Raw genomic sequence first — 6,327 nt, forward strand, 5'->3', positions numbered from 1 at the left:
TTCCACCCCCCTCCCCAGGTAACCCATTCGAGTGCTTCACCATCCTCGTAGTGAAATAGTGCTTCCTAATAGCCAACCTAAACCTCCCCCACTGCAACTTGAGAGCATTGCTCCTTGTTCTGTCATCTGCCACCACTGAGAATGACTGATGGCTGGAGGCCTCATCTTCCCTACCTCCCCTGACTCCTTCCTGACCGAGCAGGCTGAAAAGATATTAGCAAAAGACCAATTTGAGAGAGAGCGAGCGAGCTGTGCAGTGCTCCCCACAGCCTAATTGGTCCCAGGCATTAGGGAGAGCTGGAGGCATGACAGAACGGCTGGCCAGACTCCAGAGATCCTCTTGGTCAGAGACCAGCAGAGGCAGCCTTGGTGAAGGTTTGCAGCGTCTCTCCATGGCTGTGACAGCTGCTTGAGCAGGACTCCAGCTGCCTTCTACCCCTGCCCATCCTTTCCTGTCTCCTGGCCCATGAGGGGCTGAGACTTCTCTCTGTGGCAGCTGTTTCCTTTTAAAATGAGTTTAGTGCAGGTGACAATTGCCTGATTGACAGGTCTGGGGAGCCACGTTCTCAGAGTCTCTGCAGAGCAGAGGTAGGTCTTGTGTTTAGCACAATGGCACAGGACTCAGGAGACCAGGATTCAGTTCCTGGCAAAGTCACGGAGAGCCAGATTTTCTGAAGAGCTCAACTCCCTATTCTATCTCGGGGTTTCATTCTGCTCATTGGCATTGCCATTCTGCTCAGTTCCTTCCATGTACAATCAGTGGCAAACGAAAGGCTCCTGGGAGCCTCTTGGCATCTCTGTCAACTTCTCCTTTTTCGGGAAAAACTCTGCTTACAGGAGGGATTTTTTGAAAAACAAGGGTTAATTTCTCTCCATAGTGGGGTTTATTTCGGCTGCTTCATTTCAGGGTTTCTTTGATTGGGGAATAAGGGGTGTCATTTAGGCAGGTTGCTGCCAGTGCAACACCAGTGGCCAGGTTTTCAAAAGTTCAGCACCCCATGGGCTCCTAGCCTGCTGAGTTCTTTTGAACATCCTTAGCCTCAGTGCTGCAGTTCCCCAGCTGTAAAATGGAGATAAACACCATAGCGCCCTCCCCGAGCCCCAGATAATTTCATCAGTGCTTGAGGGGCTCACAGACTGTAATGATGGGGGCCAGATCTGTAGCTAGAAAACAATTAGTGCAAACTCCCCCCCCTCCGCTGCCTGTGTGTCTCTGTCCTGATGAGGAGGGGTAGGAGATGGGTAAGACGGTAGCTCAGTCAGTCCTTGGCTTCTCTGCTGAGACTGCTGACAAGGAAGGCAAATCGTGGGGGGTGCTTTCTATGGAGAGCTATGAGCCAGCCACAGACCTGAGTCTCAACAGCTCCTTTCTGCCGGGAGGTGGCCCTCAGGGCCCACCCAGCATGCTGCTGTAGGGTGGGAATCTCCACAGCACTAAGTGCATTAGGAACATAAGTCCACTCTCTCCTAGTTTCAGGGAGGGTGCAGTACTTGCTGCAGCGCCATTCCAGCTGAGTCCCATTCTGGGTTCTGCAGCTGCTCCTCCGTTCTGGGACAGGGGTTTAACACCCTCCCTCCCAAACACAGGACAGGTTCTCTGCAGTCCATCTGTGGTGGGGCCGATAGTTACCACCCTCCCACCAGGCAAGAAAAGGCTAAAGAACAGGGTCTTGGCTCACATGCTGAGGAGCAGCTTGGGAGCACCGCCAACCTGAGGAGCGAAGACAGGCTCGTTCGTTTCTTTTCTGAAAAAACCTTGGCCACACACAGGGTGGGTGCCGGTGTTTCCTGCGGAGCCTGAGAGGCTGCTTCCCTCCTTTGTGTGTGAGAGGGGCCCAGCCCCTTCTGGGCCCTGGAATTTCTCTCTTTTTTGTCTGGACTGTTTCATACCCCTGGAAAAGGGCAGATTGTACAGGGTGCAGCCAGAGGGCTGTACCCTACCTCCGGGCCAGGCCACAGGACTGCCGCTGTCCACAGAGCGATCTACGAGGCAAGTAGTTGCCTGTCCTGACCCCAAGGGGGAGACCTCAGACACAACCTTCGACACCGTCCCATTGCGCACGCCACCCCCCCCCACCCCATAAGAGTCACGGACGCAATCTGTGCCACAAGCCACAGAAACGCACACAGCCCCACGTGGAAAATACTGACATTTCATTCTTTGGGTTTCTTCCCGTCCCAGAACTGTATTGTTACAGCCTTTAGCACACACACATTACACACACACACTGCTCCACACTCCTGGTGCAAAGCTCAGGGGCAGTCTGTGGCACTAGCTAACACTTCACTTGGTCTGACAGCATTCGCACGCCCAGTGGGAAGGGCTTGCTTGCATCCAATTAGTGCACGTCAGCTCCCCAGCCATGCTGCTCTGGGCCGCCATCTCCTCTTGCCCTGATTTACCTGTCTGCGGGGAGCACCGTCAGTGCTCTGGGCACTTTAGGGCACGGAGGAGGGGGGAAGGAAAGAGAAGACAGCCAGGGAGGGGGCTGGCTTTACACATACCACTACAACACAATGGGGACTTAGAAAGAAGCCACCCCTAGAGGAGTAACAGATGCCCCAAAGTCAGCAGCCTCTGTTCAGCTTCCGCTGGAGGAGCTGGTATCACTGTGGCAAAGGGACACCAGACAAGTCTTAAGATGGGTGCCAAGCCCTGTGACAACTGGGCAGAGCGCCAACCCTAGAAGAGCGCAGGTCCAGGTATTCTCGGCCCAGCCACGGTATTCTGAGCGAGTTGTAAGGTGGGACCCAACCATGGTTCAAATTCTAATTCAGCTGAGGGGGGGATTAACTCACTGCCACAAGTGCAGGCTTTGGCTCCTCATCTAAGACAGGACCTGGGAGAGTCTCAGGGCTCTGAGCCCTTGGCGAGGGATGTGGGAGCATACAATTCAGGAGGCCACGTTGTCGTGACACATCCTATCGCTGTCGTGCTTCTCGGAGCCAAGACTGGTAGACTTTAGGGCCAGAAGGGACCACTGGGGTAGCCTAGTCTGAGCTCCTAGACAGGTGCATCTCTAGTTCTTGAGCCTGCATCAGTGCTCCCTTAGGCTGGTGTAATGCTAAGGCAGGTGCTCCTGTCACGTCAGTGTAAGCGAAAGGAGAATGGAGCCCACCAGAGCTGTCCCTGCCTGCTGCAATGCAGTGTCTCTCTCTATGCCAACACCCTCAGAGTGCCCTGGGCTCTGTAAGAAATGGGGCCGCAAGGAAAGGTACAAGATGGGGAAGCTGTAATTAGTCAGTACTGAGTGAGCAATGACTTATCCGTTGTTCTCAAGAGCCCCACTAAGTTCCCTTCACTCAGGCCCCCGGGCTTGCGAGGCTTCTAGAAAGACTGTCAAAGGTCTGAGACATCTTCAGGGAATCTTGTCTATCCCGCTCACAGACTGAGCTACGCAGAGCAGAAGACTGGTTTCCCCCCAGCCCCCGTTGTGCCAACACACGCACTGTGCAGACACTCAGCTCTCTGTGAGGACTGACCCTGTAGCAGTTCATGTTCTAGACACAGCTTCTCCCCCCCTCCGACACCCGATTTGCTCTCAAAGATGGTCGAGAAGAACTACTTGTTAGTTGCGGTGTCAGTGATCTGGAGCCTTTTTGTGCAATGTCTAAAAATCTCTCTTGGGGCCTGAGGTTTATAAAGGAAAGAGGCACAAAAGAGAACAAGAAAATGAAAAGATGAGGAGGAAGAAAAGGGACAGGGAAGGAAGGGGAAGATCTTGAATCCCCCCATGGAAACAGGCAACTCCTAGACACAGAAAAGCCTCATTTCACTGTGAAAATGGTGACCCTTCTTTGGGAAAATGGCCAATTTTCACCTGAAGCAAATTCCTGATTTGCCCAGGTTTCCTTGAGGGCTGAACGGAATCTCATGACTCTCTGAGCCCTGCCTGCTAGCATAGAAATGACAAAATTTCCACTTGGGCCAAACTCTCACCAAAGAAACAGCCATTCTCCCAGGTGAATCACGGCCAGGCCGACAGGGGTGGGTCTATCCAGCCCAGCTGTCAGGTTGTGTGAGAACAAACTGGGAACAAACTCTTCCCACTTGACAAACAGGACAATGGGAGCTGGAGGCATCGGGGCTCACTGGTTGAGAATTTTCAGTTTGGTGGTGTATAGGCCTGAGTGGACAAGATGCCCAGTGGCTGTGACTCTGGTGTGAAGTGAGCATGGGGTTTTCAGAGTACACAGCTGCTTGTTCGCAGCCATCATGTGTTCTTCCAGGATCATGATCTTTTCCACAGTGACGGTGGGGAGGAGTAAACAGCAGGAACAAGTGAGCTCGCAAGGAAAAAAGATTCTTTTCCAGGAGGTATCCTGTAGCTACGAGAGCGTGAGGGGGTTGTACTAAGACGAGGACCTGAAACAAACTCTTGTATCAAAGGCCCAGTCTGAGGCCTGAAGCCTGAACCAAAGTACTTCTAGGCATTGCTAAGCAAAAGCTGGGCTGTGAGCCAGTGGCAGGCCCTGCTCACAGAAGTTGGTGAGAAGAGGGTTGTTAGAAGCGGGTGCATCCACACATAAGTGCTAATAAGAGGAACTTGTGCCAAGATGGCACCTGGACATCTTGATACAAGGACACTCCACAGACAAAACAAGGAACAGGCAGGTGAATCTTAAAGACAGGGTCAAAAGGACAACATGATGGATAGATTTGTTTGAAACAACATGATCAAAGGAAGAGACAGCCCCATATGAGCCAAGGGGCTGTACCTCAATACGTCAGTAGGGATGAGTAATCTGTCCTGTAACTGTATAAAAGTAGGTCCCGGAGTGCACATCTTTGTCCAGCCTGGGGGGCAGTGGAAAGTCCCGCCACTGACTGAGCCAGTCCATTGCCAGGGGGCATAAATTCATAGTATGTCTTGTAGAGTCTACAGGAAACTATTACTGCGCTTCGTTTGACAATAAACCTGGCCTGGGTTCCTTCATACCTTACTAGAGTCTGTGGTCTTTGGGGGTCGCTGTACCAGCGATCTGGCAGAGCTGGGGCAGCACACAGAGGGAACACGCACGCAGCCGACTGTTATCATCATTGAACAAGAGCAGAGCACCACACCAGTAGCTACTGACAACAGGGTGAGTCTAGAGTGCAGTGGACAATGCTTTGCAAACGAACAGGAGGTAGCAGGGGCTCTTTGTACAGAGCGAATCCGATATGACATCAAGGGGCCAGAGTCCTACTTACAAAAAGGTTCCTTGACACCACACTGGCAAGCGGAAAGGGGTCTTAAAGGGGGGAATAAATTACATTTATGCCTTCTTTTACCCTGCCAGAGTGGTGTAAAGGAGCCCTAGGGCAAGAGGAGATCTGGCCCTGTGATGGGGTATAAACCTCCAGCTTGTTTAACCCAGCCTGAGCCCTGTTAGGCCACGGGGTGGCAGCTGGAGGGGTGTTAGATGTAACTGGAGCTGGGCCTTTACAACGGAAGGAGCAGAGCAGAGAGGCAGGCCAAGGAGGAGACCCAGAAGAGAGGTAGACTCAGGGCTGGCCTCTCTTGGGCTAAGGGCAGAGAGGAGGTGCAGAACTAGAAAGTGCTGGCTCAGGAAGAAGCCTGGGGCAATAGGACAGCTGTGCCGAGCCAGAAGGAAGCAGGAGGCAGTGACAGCAAAGTCTAAGGGGGATTTGGACTGAAGCTTGGAGGACTGCGAAGAGGAGCTGCTAGAAGGCGACAGGCACCTGCGGCAGCCCCTATGGCGCTGGAACTATCTGCTCCCAGAAAACCTGGGCAGTGAGTGCACCAGGGAGAGAGAAGCTCTGTCCACCTCTCGCTCACTGAGTTATCTTTCCCCATCCTCACACGACCCAGACGACATTCCCTGTTTGCCACCCTGGGCACCACTTCAGGTGCCTGCTACAGGCGCTCAGAATGGTTTCTCCAGCTGGGAACAGCAGGCTTGCTGCTTCTCCCGAAGCCGGTGTTGCTTCTTGGCCAGAAGAGGGCACCATCTTCTGCCAGTGACAGCCCTGAGCATGGGTCTCACAGTTCCAGCTCAGAGACTCTCAAACTTTCTTTGCGGGGTTGTTCTTGAAGAAGACCAGAGAGAGACACCTAGGGGTCGCCTGACCCGCTGCCTGCCTGCGTACACCACAAAGCTGCAGGGGGCTGAGACTCAGCTAGGTGCTGTTTTAAACAGCTCCATCTGAGACGAGCATCCTTCTTTTTGGTTCTGGTTAGAGATGGACCCGAGTGGTGAACTTCAGCCCCGAAGCCTGATCCAAACTTCCTCAAAAGCGGAGGCTGTTCAGATGCAGGGCTCCGGTTCAGATTCACCTGGGCAAACCAGTGCGGGAAACAGGCCACTTCTTCCCCACCCCAA

Source organism: Chelonoidis abingdonii, chromosome 7 (assembly GCF_003597395.2).
Source record: "Chelonoidis abingdonii isolate Lonesome George chromosome 7, CheloAbing_2.0, whole genome shotgun sequence".
Taxonomy (NCBI): Eukaryota; Metazoa; Chordata; order Testudines; family Testudinidae; genus Chelonoidis; species Chelonoidis abingdonii.